General features: G+C 39.3%; 1 protein-coding gene across 1 annotated transcript in view; it reads left to right on the top strand.

Annotated features, from left to right (window-relative positions):
• Positions 1-13,712, top strand: part of SLC30A7 (solute carrier family 30 member 7) — a 99,670-nt gene that overhangs the window by 37,639 nt on the left and 48,319 nt on the right. The gene's annotated exons all lie outside the window — the stretch shown is intronic.

The following is a 13,712-nucleotide window of genomic DNA, read 5'->3' as shown; positions in this document are numbered from 1 at the left end:
GCACAGTTCAAAAGCATCAATTCTTCAGTGCTCAGCCTTCTTCACAGTCCAACTCTCACATCCATACATGACCACTGGAAAAACCATAGCCTTGACTAGCTGGACCTTTGTTGGCAAAGTAATATCTCTGTTTTTGAATATGCTGTCTAGGTTGGTCATAACTTTCCTTCCAAGGAGTAAGTGTCTTTTAATTTCATGGCTGCAGTCACCATCTGTAGTGATTTTGGAGCCCAGAAAAATAAAGTCTGACACTGTTTCCACTGTTTCCCCATCTATTTCCCATGAAGTGGTGGGACCGGATGCCATGATCTTTGTTTTCTGAATGTTGAGCTTTAAGCCAACTTTTTCACTCTCCACTTTCACTTTCATCAAGAGGCTTTTGAGTTCCTCTTCACTTTCTGCCATAAGGGTGGTGTCATCTGCATATCTGAGGTTATTGATATTTCTCCCGGCAATCTTGATTCCAGCTTGTGCTTCTTCCAGTCCAGCGTTTCTCATGATGTACTCTGCATATAAGTTAAATAAACAGAGTGACAATATACAGCGTTGACAAACTCCTTTTCCTATTTGGAACCAGTCTGTAAAAATGCTTACTGAAGTATATTTATGTCCTCCTCTCTGTTGAGGTTATAAATTTTTGAGGAAGGATCTGTCTTTTAGCTCTTTGGATCTCTATTGCCTGTCATGGTACCAGTGTTTATATAAAAGTATGATTGTGTATAAATTCTCAATAAGTATTATCTGAACTAGAAGATAGTTACTGTCTTTTAAATTTATGTCAATTTATTATTTTAATTTTTATCAGAAAAATGGAACAGTTGTGCCTTTATTTCCCAGTCTTGGCTTATTTACATAGCTATGTCTTGATTGGACTGATTTTGTCTAGTTTATCCATATGATTTTACTGTTAGTAAAGCTGTCTTTGTAATGATAACAAAGAACTGTTAGTGGGTAGACTCTGATGATTTTTATAGCTTGTAGTTGAATAAAATAGACTTAAAAATTACAATGAAATTATAATCTTATAAATTAGTCATAAATGTAGATTTTTAAGTTTTTTCATAAAAGATAGGATATACATTTTAAACGTGAAGCTTATTTTTAAATTTTATTTTAATTATTTGTACTAGGAAGCATCTCTGCTGTGTAAAAATCTTTTATAAAGCTTCGAATCTCTTTTCTGCATCTTTGGAAATCTTACTATACGTCCTTGAAAGTTCTTCAGCTTAGATACCACATATTCTATGAAACTTCTGATAGATTTGGTTTCTTATATCTGTTCCTCTGTATTTGCATGTTCAGTGTTCATTTTATTTTGTGTTATAATTCTTGGTTGCTTCTAATACTTCTTACAGTTGGATCTTAATCTCAACTTTTCTTTGTCTCCTATCTTATATCCTAATTCTATCATTTGTTGCTTGGAAGAGGTTGGCCTTTCTGTCTCCTAATTTATTTTCTACAGTGTGGCCAAAGTGATCTTTCTTTAATAAAGATTATGGTACATGTAAAATTTATCTTGCTTTGAATCTTTCCATGGCTTTCTTGCTCTCAAGATAAAGTCTTAATTCTTTAGTAAGCCTTCATGTTGGGATTCATTTATCTCTTCAGTCTTTTCTCTCACCCCGTCTCAATTTATATTTGTTCTCCAGCCATAGTAAGTAACTGTCAGTTCCCTGGAAACATGTTAGAAGTTCCCTGGATTCTGGGGCTGTCTCATCTTTCCTCTCTGCAAGATAAACTACCCTTACATTGAGTGCCCTTCTCACTTTCCATTCACCCTCACAAATGCATAGATCTTTCAGTTTAAATGGCACTTCCTTGAAGAAGCCTTTCCTGATTTCCTGTGTCTCAGGAGGGGTTAGGTAAACCTGTAGCACCACCTGCTACTCCTCTTGCAGCATTTACTTAGAGCCTCTTATTTTCTCCTTTAAGCTCCATGAGGGCAGACTCTTTTTTCATGGTTGTAAAGTCAGCACATAACTGTGCCATGTAAAACTTGATATATTTTTTTATTTGAATCAAAATAAATTTGTATTTTTTTGTCAGTCTCAGAGAATGCTTTCTCTAATCCTAAATGGGGAATTCTTAGTTCTAGTCCCATTCAGTTGTTCTACCAGAAATATGAATAAATAAATAAATAAATAAATAAACAAACACAAGACAAGAAAACCTTTTTTGTTGTTGTTGTTGAAATATAACATGTTGAAAAGCTATACAAATTATTTTCAGCAAATATTTGTTAACTAAGTACCTCTTACCAGGGTAGTGAAAGGACAAGATACTTACTGTTTTGATCTTACATTACAGCAGAAGAGAGAGACACAAATGAATCAATAAACCAATATCAAGTAGTTATGTGCAGAGAGTTAATATGGGGTTGTAGTGACTGAGATACCACTTTTTTTTATTTTATAAATTAATTAATTTTTGGAGGCTAATTAAATTCAGAAAACAAAGATTTTTGGAGGCTAATTACTTTACACTCAGAAAACGAAGATCATGGCATCTGGTCCCATCACTTCATGGGAAATAGATGGGGAAACAGTGGAAACAGTGTCAGACTTTACTTTGGGGGGCTCCAAAATCACTGCAGATGGTGACTGCAGCCATGAAATTAAAAGACGCTTACTCCTTGGAAGAAAAGTTATGACCAACCTAGAGAGCATATTGAAAAGCAGAGACATTACTTTGCCAACAAAGGTCCAGCTAGTCAAGGCTATGGTTTTTCCAGTGGTCTCATGTATGGATGTGAGAGTTGGACTGTGAAGAAAGCTGAGTGCCTAAGGACTGATGCTTTTGAACTGTGGTGTTGGAGAAGACTCTTGAGAGTCCCTTGGACTACAAGAGATCCAACCAGTCCATTCTGAAGGAGCTCAGCCCTGGGATTTCTTTGGAAGGAATGATGCTAAAGCTGAAACTCCAGTACTTTGGCCACCTCATGCGAAGAGTTGACTCATTGGAAAAGCCTCTGATGCTGGGAGGGATTGGGGACAGGAGGAGAAGGGGACGACAGAGGATGAGATGGCTGGATGGCATCACTGACTCGATGGACTTCAGTCTGAGTGAACTCTGGGAGTTGGTGATGTATAGGGAGGCCTGGCATGCTGCAATTCATGGGGTTGCAAAGAGTCAGACACGACTGAGTGACTGAACTGACTGAATTACTTTACAATATTGTAGTGGTTTTGCCATGCATTGACATGAATCAGCCGTGGGTGTACATGTGTCCCCCATCCTAAACCCTGCTTCCACCTGCCTCCCCATCCCATCCCTCAGGGTCGTCCCAGTGCACCGACCCTGAGTGCCCTGTCTCATGCATCGAACCTGGACTGACAATCTATTTCACATTTGGTAATATACGTGTTTCAATGCTGTCTCTCAAATCATCCCACCCATGTCTTCTCCCACAGAGTCCAAAAATCTGTTTTTTACATCTGGATCTCTTTTGCTGTCTCGCATATAGGGGTCATCGTTACCATATTTCTAAATTCCATAAATATGCCTTAATATACAGTATTGGTGTTTTTCTTTCTGACTTACTTCACTCTGTATAATAGGCTCCAGTTCCACCTCATTAGAACTGATTCAAAAGCAGTCTTTTTAATAGCTGAGTAATATTCCATTGTGTATATGTACCACAGCTTTCTTATCCATTCGTCTGCCGATGGACATTTAGATTGCTTCCATGTCCTAGCTGTTGTAAACAGTGAACATTGGGTACACATGTCTCTTTCAGTTCTGGTTTCTTTGGTGTGTATGCCCAGCAGTGGGATTGCTGGGCTGTATGGCAGTTCTGTTTCCAGTTTTTTTAAGGAATCTCCACAGTGTTCTCCATAGTGGCTGTACTAGTTTGCATTTCTACCAACAGTGTAAGAGGGTTCCTTTTTGTCCACACCCTCTCCAGCATTTATTCTTTGTAGACTTTTGGATAGCAGCCATTCTGACCAGGGTGAGATGGTATCTCATTGTGGTTTTGATTTGTATTTCTATGATAATGAGTGATGTTGAGCATCTTTTCATGTGTGTGTTAGCCATCTGTATGTCTTCTTTGGAGAAGTGTGTTTTGTTCTTTGGCCCATTTTTTCACTGGGTCTTTTAATTTTTTGGAATTGAGCTGCATGAGCTGCTTGTATATTTTTGAGATTAATTCTTTATCAGTTGCTTCGTTTGCTATTATTTTCTCCCATTCTGAAGGTTGTCTTTTCACCTTGCTTATAGTTTCCTTCATTGTGCAAAAGCTTTTTATTAGGTCCCATTTGTTTATTTTTGCTTATATTTCCATTACTCTGGGAGGTGGGTCATAGAGGATCCTGCTGTGATTTATGTCAGAGAGTGTTTTGCCTATGTTTTCCTCTAGGAGTTTTATAGTTTCTGGTTTTACATTTAGATCTTTAATCCATTTTGAGTTTGTTTTTGTGTATGGTGTTAAAAAGTGTTCTAGTTTCATTCTTTTACAAGTGGTTGACCAGTTTTCCTAGACCACTTGTTAGAGATTGTCTTTTCTCCATTCTTGCCTCCTTTGTCAAAGATAAGGTGTCCATAGGTGCGTGGATTTATCTCTGGGCTTTCTATTTTTTTTCCATTGATCTATATTTCTGTCTTTGTGCCAGCATCATACTGTCTTGATGACTGTAGCTTTGTATATAATCTGAAGTCAGGCAGGTTGATTCCTCCAGTTCCATTCTTCTTTCTCAAGATTGCTTTGGCTGTTCGAGGCTTTTTGTATTTCTATACAAATTGTGAAATTATTTGTTCTAGTTCTCTGAAAAATACCGTTGGCAGCTTGATAGGGATTGCATTGAATCTATAGATTGCTTTGGGTAGTATACTCATTTTCACTATATTGATTCTTCTGATCCATGAACATGGTATATTTCTCCATCTATTTTTGTCATCTTTGATTTCTTTCATCAGTGTTTTATAGTTTTCTATATATAGGTCTTTGTTTATTTTATTTATTACTAAGTTTTATTTTTTTCATTGCAGTGGTGAATGGAATTGTTTCCTTAATTTCTCTTTCTGTTTTCTCATTGTTAGTGTATAGGAATGCAAGGAATTTCTGTGTGTTAATTTTATATCCTGCAACTTTACTGTATTCATTGATTAGCTCTAGTAATTTTCTGGTGGTGTCTTTAGGGTTTTCTATGTAGAGGATCATGTCATCTGCAAACAGCGAGAGTCTTACTTCTTTTCCAATCTGGATTCCTTTCATTCCTTTTTCTTCTCTTATTGCTGTGGCTAAAACTTCCAAAAATGTGTTGAATAGTAGTGGTGAGAGTGGGCACCCTTGTCTTGTTCCTGACTTTAGGGGAAATGCTTTCATTTTTTCACCATTGAGGATAATGTTTCCTGTGGGTTTATCATATATGGCTTTTATTATGTTGAGGTATGTTCCTTCTATGTCTGCTTTCTGGAGGGTTTTTATCATAAATGGATGTTTAATTTTGTCAAAGGCTTTCTCTGCATCTATTGATATAATCATATGGTTTTTATCTTTCAATTTGTTAATGTAGTGTATCACATTCATTGATTTGTGAATATTGAAAAATCCTTGAATCCCTGGAATAAAGCCCACTTGGTCATGATGTATGATCTTTTTAATATGTTGTTGGATTCTGTTTGCTTGAATTTTGTTGAGGATTTTTTTCATCTGTGTTCATCAGTGATATTGGCCTGTAGTTTTCTTTTTTTGTGTCATCTTTATCTGGTTTTGGTATTAGGGTGATGGTGGCCTCACAAAATGAGTTTGGCAGTCCACCTTCCTCTTCAATTTTCTGGAAGAGTTTGAGTAGGATAGGTGTTAGCTCTTCTCTGAATTTTGGTAGAATTCACCTATGAAGCCATCTGGTCCTGGGCTTTTGTTTGTTGGAAAATTTTTGATTACAGTTTCAATTTCTGTGCTTGTGATGGGTTTGTTAAGATTTTCTATTTCTTCCTGGTTCAGTTTTGGAAAGTTATACTTTTCTAAGAATTCGTCCATTTCTTCCAAGTTGTCCATTTTATTGGCATATAGTTGCTGATAGTAGTCTCTTATGATTCTTTGTATTTCTGTGTTATCTGTTGTGATTTTTCCATTTTCATTTCTAATTTTGTTGATTTGATTCTTCTCCCTTTTTTTCTTGATGAGTCAGGCTAATGGTTTTTCTATTTCATTTATCTTCTCAAAGAACCAGCTTTTAGTTTTGTTGATTTTTGCTATAGTCTCCTTCGTTTCTTTTTCATTTATTTCTGCTCTAATTTTTATGATTTCTTTCCTTCTACTAAACCTGGGGTTCTTCATTTCTTCTTTTTCTAGTTGCTTTAGGTGTAAAGTTAGGTTGTTTATTTGATTTTTCTCTTGTTTCTTGAGATAAGCTTGTATTGCTATGAACCTTCCCCTTAGCACTGCTTTTACTGAATCCAGTACGTTTTGGGTTGTCATCTTTTCATTTTCATTTGTTTTTATGCATATTTTGATTTCTTTTTTGATTTCTTCTGTGATTTGTTGGTTATTCAGAAGCGTGTTGTTTAGCCTCCATATGTTTGTATTTTTAATCGTTTTTTTCCTGTAGTTGACATCTAATCTTACCGCATTGTGATCAGAAAAGATACTTGAAATGATTTCAGTTTTTTTGAATTTATCAAGGCTGGATTTATGGCCCAGGATGTGATCTGTCCTGGAGAATGTTCCATGTGCACTTGAGAAAAAGGTGAAATTGATTGTTTTGGGGTGAAATGCTGTATAGATATCAATTAGGTCTAACTGGTCCATTGTACCATTTAAAGTTTGTGTTTCCTTGCTAATTTTCTGTTTGGTTTATCTATCCATAGGTGTGAGTGGGGTATTAAGGTCTCCCACTATTGTGTTACTGTTAATTTTCCTTTTCATGCTTGTTAGCATTTGCCTTCCATATTGTGGTGCTCCTATGTTGGGTGCATATATATTTATAATTGTTATATCTTCTTGGATTGATCCTTTGATCATTATATAGTGTCCTTCTTTCTCTCTTTTCACAGCCTTTATTTCAAAGTCTATTTTATCTGATATCAGTATTGCTATTCCTGCTTTCTTTTGGTCTCCATTTGCATGAAATATCTTTTTTAAGCCCTTCACTTTCAGTCTGTATGTCCCTTGTTCTGAGGTGGGTCTTGTGTAGACAGCTTAAATAGGGGTCTTGTTTTTGTACCTATTCAGCCAGTCTTTGTCCTTTGGTTGGGGCATTCACCCATTTACATTTAAGGTAATTATTGATAAGTATGATCCTATTGCCATTTACTTTGTTGTTTTGGATTCGAGTTTATAAACCTTTTCTGTGTTTTCCCATCTAGAGGTTATCCTTTAGCATTTGTTGAAGAGCTGGTTTGGTGGTGCTGAATTATCTCAGCTTTTGCTTGTCTGTAAAGCTTTTGATTTCTCTTTCATATTTGTTGTAGGTTTTTCTCTTTAATCACTTTAAGTACATCCTGCCGTTCCCTTTTGGCCTGAAGAGTTTCTATTGAAAAATCAGCTGTTATCCTTATGGGAATCCCCTTGTGTGTTATTTGTTGCTTTTCCCTTGCTGCTTTTAGTATTTGCTCTTTGTGTTTGATCTTCATTAATTTGATTAATATGTGTTTTGGGCTTTTTTGCCTTGGGTTTATCCTGTTTGGGACTCTCGGTTTCTTGGACTTGGGTGGCTCTTTCCTTCCCTATTTTAGGGAAGTTTTCAACTATTATCTCCTCAAATATTTTCTGTGGCCTTTCTTTTTGTCTTCTTCTGGGACACCTGTGATTTGGATGTTGAGGCCTTTAACATTGTCCCAGAGATCTCTGAGGTTGTCCTCATTTCTTTTAATTCTTTTTTCTTTTTTCGTCTCTGCTTCATTTATTTCCACCATTCTACCTTCCACCTCACTTATCCTGTCTTCTGCCTCAGTTATTCTACTGTTGGTTCCCTCCAGGGTGCCTTTGATCTCAGTTATTGCATTATTCATTATTGATTGACTCTTTTGTATTTCTTATAGGTTCTTGTTAAACATTTCTTGCATCTTCTCAATTCTTGTCTCTATTTATCTGTAACTCCATTTTGTTTTCAGATTTTGGAACATCTTTACTATCATTATTCTGAATTCTTTTTCAGGTAGACTCCCTATCTCCTCTTCTTTTGTTTAGTTTGGTGGGCATTTATCATGTTCCTTTACCTGCTGAATATTTCTCTGCCTTTTCATCTTGTTTAGATTGCTGTGTTTGGGGTGGCCTTTCTGTATGCTGGAGGTTTGTGCTTTCTCTTTATTGTGGAGGTTGCTTCCTGAAGGTGGGGTTGGACTAGCAGCTTGTCAAGGTTTGCTGGTTAGGGAAGCTTGTGTCGGTGTTCTGGTTGGTGGAGCTGGATCTCTTCTCTCTGGAGTGCAATGAAGTGTGCAATAGTGAATTTTGAGGTGTCTTTGGGTTTGTTGTGACTTTGGGCAGCTAGTATTTTAATGCTCAGGGCTGTGTTCCTGCATTGCTGGAGAAGTAGCATGGTATGTCTTAGTCTGGGACTTGTTGGCTCTTGGGTGGAGCTTGGTTTCAGTGCAGGTATGGCTAGTGGAGGTGATGGAATTCCAGTTGAGCTATTTCAAATCCTGGAAGATGATGCTGTGAAACTGCTGCACTCAGTATGCCAGCACATTTGGAAAACTCAGCAGTGGCCACAGGACTGGAAAGGTCAGTTTTCACTCCAATCCCAAAGAAAGGCAATGCCAAAGAATGCTCAAACTACCACACAATTGCACTCATTTCACGCACTAGAAAAGTAATGCTCAAAATTCTCCAAGCCAGGCTTCAGCAATACGTGAACCATGAACTTCCAGATTTTTAAGCTGGTTTTAGAAAAGGCAGAGGAACCAGAGATCAAATTGCCAACATCCGCTGGATCATGGAAAAAGCAAGAGAGTTCCAGAAAAACATGTATTTCTGCTTTAGTGGATCACAATAAACTGTGGAAAATTCTGAAAGAGATGGGAATACCAGAGCACCTGACCTGCCTCTTGAGAAACCTATATGCAGGTCAGGAAGCAACAGTTAGAAATGGACATGGAACAACAAACTGGTTCCAAACAGGAAAAGGAGTCTATCAAGGCTGTATGTTGTCACCCTGCTTATTTAACTTCTATGCAGAGTACATCATGAGAAACGCTGGGCTGGAAGAAGCACAAGCTGGAATCAAGATTGCCTGGAGAAATATCAATAACCTCAGATATGCAGATGACACCACCCTTATGGCAGAAAGTGAAAAGGAACTCAAAAGCCTCTTGATGAAAGGGAAAGAGGAGAGTGAAAAAGTTGCCTTAAAGCTCAACATTCAGAAAATAAGGATCATGGCATTTGGTCCCATCACGTCATGGGAAATAGATGGGGAAACAGTGGAAACAGAGTCAGATTTTATTTTGGGGGGCTCCAAAATCACGGTAGATGGTGACTGCAGCCATGAAATTAAAAGACGCTTACTCCTTGGAAGGAAAGTTATGACCAACCTAGACAGCATATTAAAAAGCAGAGATATTACTTTGTCAACAATGGTCCGTCCAGTCAAGGCTATGGTTTTTCCAGTGGTCATGTATGGATGTGAGAGTTGTACTGTGAAGAAAGCTGAGCTCTGAAGAATTGATGCTTTTGAACTGTGGTGTTGGAGAAGACTCTTGATAGTCCCTTGGACTGCAAGAGATCCAACCAATCCATTCTAAAGGAGATCAGTCCTGGGTGTTCTTTGGAAGGACTGACGCTAAAGCTGAAACTCCAATACATTGGCCACCTCATGTGAAGAGTTCATTCACTGGAAAAGACTCTGATGCTGGGAGGGATTGGGGGCAGGAGGAGAAGGTGATGACAGGATGAGATGGCTGGATGGCATCATCGACTCGATGGACATGGGTTTGAGTGTACTCCGGACATGACTGAGCGACTGAACTCAACTGAACTGATGGCTTTTGGATGAGCTCTTGTTGATTAATCTTCCCTGGGTCAGGAGTTTTCTGGTGTTCTCAAGTTTTGCATTTAAGTCTCCTGTTTCTGGCTTTCATTCTTATTCTAACAGTAGCCTCAAGACTTCTCCATCTGTACAGCACAGATGATAGAACATCTAAGGATTCTCCATAGTGAGGGATACCCAGAGAAGTTCGCAGAGTTACATGGAGAAGAGAAGAGAGAGGAGGGAGATAGAGGTGACCAGGAGGAGAAGAGGGGGAATCAAAAAGGGAGAGAGCAGTCTAGCCAGTAATCAATTCCCTATGTGCTCTCCACAGTCTGGAACATTCAGAGAGGTTCATGGAGTTACACAGAGAAGAAAAGAGTGAGGAGGAAGATAGAGGTGACCAGGAGGAGACGAGGGGGAGTCAAAAGGGGCAGACCAGTCTAGCCAGTAATCAGTTCCCTATGTGTTCTCCACAGCTTGGAACACCCAGAGAGATTCACAGAGTTAAACAGAGAAGAGAAACGGGAGGGAGAACATAGAGGTGACCTGGGGGAGAAAAGGGAGAGTCCAAAGGGGAGAGAACAATGAAGCCAGTAATCACCCCCCCTAAGCAAAAATGGGTACTGAAGATTAAATTCTTAAAGGTGCAAAATTGATAACAAATACCAAAAAGCAAAGATTAATAATATATAGTAGAGGCTACACTATGAAAAATACAATATTAAAAATACAAAAGAAAATCACAAAAATTATAAAAAATATATGTATGAAATTTGCTTTAAAAATAGGGTCTTTTTTTTTTTGCAAGGAAATAGTAGGTTCTAAAAATGAAAATTAATGGAGTAATAAAGAACTTAAAAATTTTTTAAAAATTTAAAAATGATAGTAGTAAAAATATATCTAGGGATTTCTCTAGAGCTGTTGGTGGGCAGTGTGGGGTCAGTTCAGTTTCAGATAGTTCCTTGTTCCAGCTTATATTTTTTCTCAAGGTCTATAGGCCCCTTCCAATGCTTAGTAAGTGCTAACTATAGGCTTTTAATCTGTTGCACCTGTCACTTCGAGAGCAGTTCCCTCTTCTTTGTTTATTTTGGCTTTCTCTGTTTGCAAGTCTCTTCAGTGTCTACTTTCTGCCCTGACACAATGGGGCAAAGGTAGTCTTTTATTTAGGCTCATTTATTCAGTTGTTCTGTGGGGATGGAGGAACACTACAAATATCATTGGTGTGTGTGGGGAGTGCTTGCAGTGTATGGACCATATTTGGTTTGCCCCAGCTCATGTCGTGTGTTCTTTCCCAGTCTATACTGCTCAGGCTCCAGGTTGCTCTGCAGGGGAACTGTCCAAAGCTGGCCCTGGGTTTCATGTACTTCCTGGATCTAAGCTGCTCAGGTTCAGATTCTTGGGTACTCCACAAAGGCACAAAGTTGATTAGGTGTGCGTTTTGTACCCTTCCCAGGTCCGAGCAGCTCAGGCGACCGGGTGCTTGACGAGCACACTGTCCCAGGTCGGGTGTGCTTCTTAATCACCTCCCCGGGTCCTGGCTGCTCGGTTTCCCAGGTTCGCCACAAGAGGGCCATGTCAGGTGTGCCGTGTGTTTCCTCTGGGGCGCTGATCTCTGGCTGCGCCCCTCCTGGAAGAGGTCAACCCTCCAGGATCCCAGGAAGACTTAGTTAGCAACTGGGAGTCTGCTCACAGTTGGTGGAGAATGCCATCTCTGGGGCCGAGATTGTCCCTTGCCCTCTGGCTCTGGCTGTCGCCCACCTGCGTCTCTCTCTCCAGCAGGAGGATGGGCTGGTCTGCAGCCGGCTAGCTCTTCTTTGGTATTCTCTCAGTCCTTTGTTCTGTGAGTGGGTCAGCCTGTGCCTTAGGTTAGAGCTTTTTGCGGGAAAGTTCTCTCGCTCTCTCTCTTTTTTTTTTTCTTTGACTATCCCACGTTTGGGTTGCCATCTCACATTAGCTTCCTCAGATTGTCCTCAGGGCATTCAGGTCCAGTCCTTACCCTAAGCATGCAACCCTTGGCCTCCCTGTTCAGCCCCACTTGCTGGTGGCAAACATGAGTGTTTGGGCTACTTCTCCACTGGGAGTTGCAGTTAGGCACATATTCTGCTTTTTTTTCCCTCCTGGTTATGATGCCCTCTGAGATTCCATAACTCCCTACAGATCTGCTGGTGAGAGGGTTTCCTGATGTTTGGAAACTTCTCCTCCTTCACGACTCCCTTCCCAGGACGGATCTCTGTCCCTAACTCTTTTGTCTCTCCTTTTGTCTTTTATATTTTGTGCTACCTCCTTTTGAAGACACCTTTCTGGGTGCCTGGTGTCCTCTGCCAGCATTCAGAAGTTGTTTTGTGGAAGTTGCTCAGCATTCAAATGGTCTTTTGATGAATTTGTTGGGGGCAACGGTGGTCTCCCTGTCCTGTTTCTCCTCCATCTTAGGACTGCCCCCTTGCGATACCACTTTAGATCGAGTCATAAGGGAAGACTTCTGAAGAGGGAGGGTTTTGAGTCAAAATGTCTAAGAGGGCACTCTAGCCTAAGGAACAGCTAGTGTAAAAGCCCTGTAGTGAAAAGAACGTTGGCACTGAAAGGAGGTCAGTATGGCAGAAGTATAGGGAGTAAGGGGAGAGTGCTTTGAAATAAAGTTGGGGAGACAGACCTGGGAAAATGAGCCAGGGTTGAGAGTTTGGATTTTTATTTCAGGTGGAGGAGGAAACCATAAGGGGTGACATTATTTGATTTGTATCATTAAAAATGATTTTGAAAAAAAAAATGATTTTGGCTGCTGTGAAGATATTAGGATTAAAGGGGGGGGGAAGAGGGGACATAGGCAGATTGGCTAGAAAGCTGTTATAGTGGAACAAATAAGAGGCTTGGATTCCTTGGTCTAAGGTACTAATAATTGAGGAGTTGGAAAGACTAGCTAAAGTTAGAAAATGCTTTGGGCCTAGAGCTGATAAAATTTGCTCATCGACACAAATGTTTAGGTGAAGGGTTGAGTGAAAGAGGGGAAATTAAGGATGCTTCCTAGAGTTTTATGTGAGCAACTGAGTGAATGAAGGTGCCTCTACTGAAAGAGGGAAAACTAGGGGAAGAGTTTATCTGTTTCAAAGGCATTGCTGATCAGAAGTTCTGTTTTGGTTGTTGCTAGATTTGAGATCTCTCGTTAGACATTTATATGGAGATCTCAAGTAGGTGGTGCAAGTAAAAGTACAGAATTCTTGGGAGCACTCTGGTGAATATAAAGGATTGGAAATACTGGATTGGCCAAAAAGTTCATTCGAGGCTTTCCCGAATGAACTTTTTGGCCAACCCAGTAGTTCACATATAAAGTCATGGAGTAGCATTTATATGGCATGAATACCACTTCCATTTTCCTGGAAAGCCACCGTCTTTTCTCCTGAACCCAGTTTAGCTTCAGGGAGTACTGCTTCAGGCAGCCACAACCAATCAACTACAGATTGGCTTTCAGAGGAAGCTATAAAACCTGTGTGTCCTTGTGTAAGTCTTACCGACCTGTTTATAAAACTTTTTCTCAGTAGTTTACAAAAATACATAGTCTCAAATTCATATAATTTGACTCTTTTTCATTTTGTTATTCTTTTACTTGTTTTCTTCTGTTAGCAAAAGTAGTACATGTTGATTGTAAAAAAACTCAAATGTTACTGAAATGTACAACTTGTCTATTGAAATATCCTCTTAATCCCACCACTTGGAGATAAGGCAGACAACTTTACTATCTTTAAATCATTTGACGAATGTTTTAGTGCCCACTCTGTGCTAGTTGGTAAACAATGTAGTAGATACCTA

This window comes from Bos indicus x Bos taurus, chromosome 3, assembly GCF_003369695.1.
Source record: "Bos indicus x Bos taurus breed Angus x Brahman F1 hybrid chromosome 3, Bos_hybrid_MaternalHap_v2.0, whole genome shotgun sequence".
NCBI lineage: Eukaryota > Metazoa > Chordata > Mammalia > Artiodactyla > Bovidae > Bos > Bos indicus x Bos taurus.
Note: the sequence above shows the minus strand (reverse complement) of the source record. Positions and strands in the feature narration are given on the sequence as shown.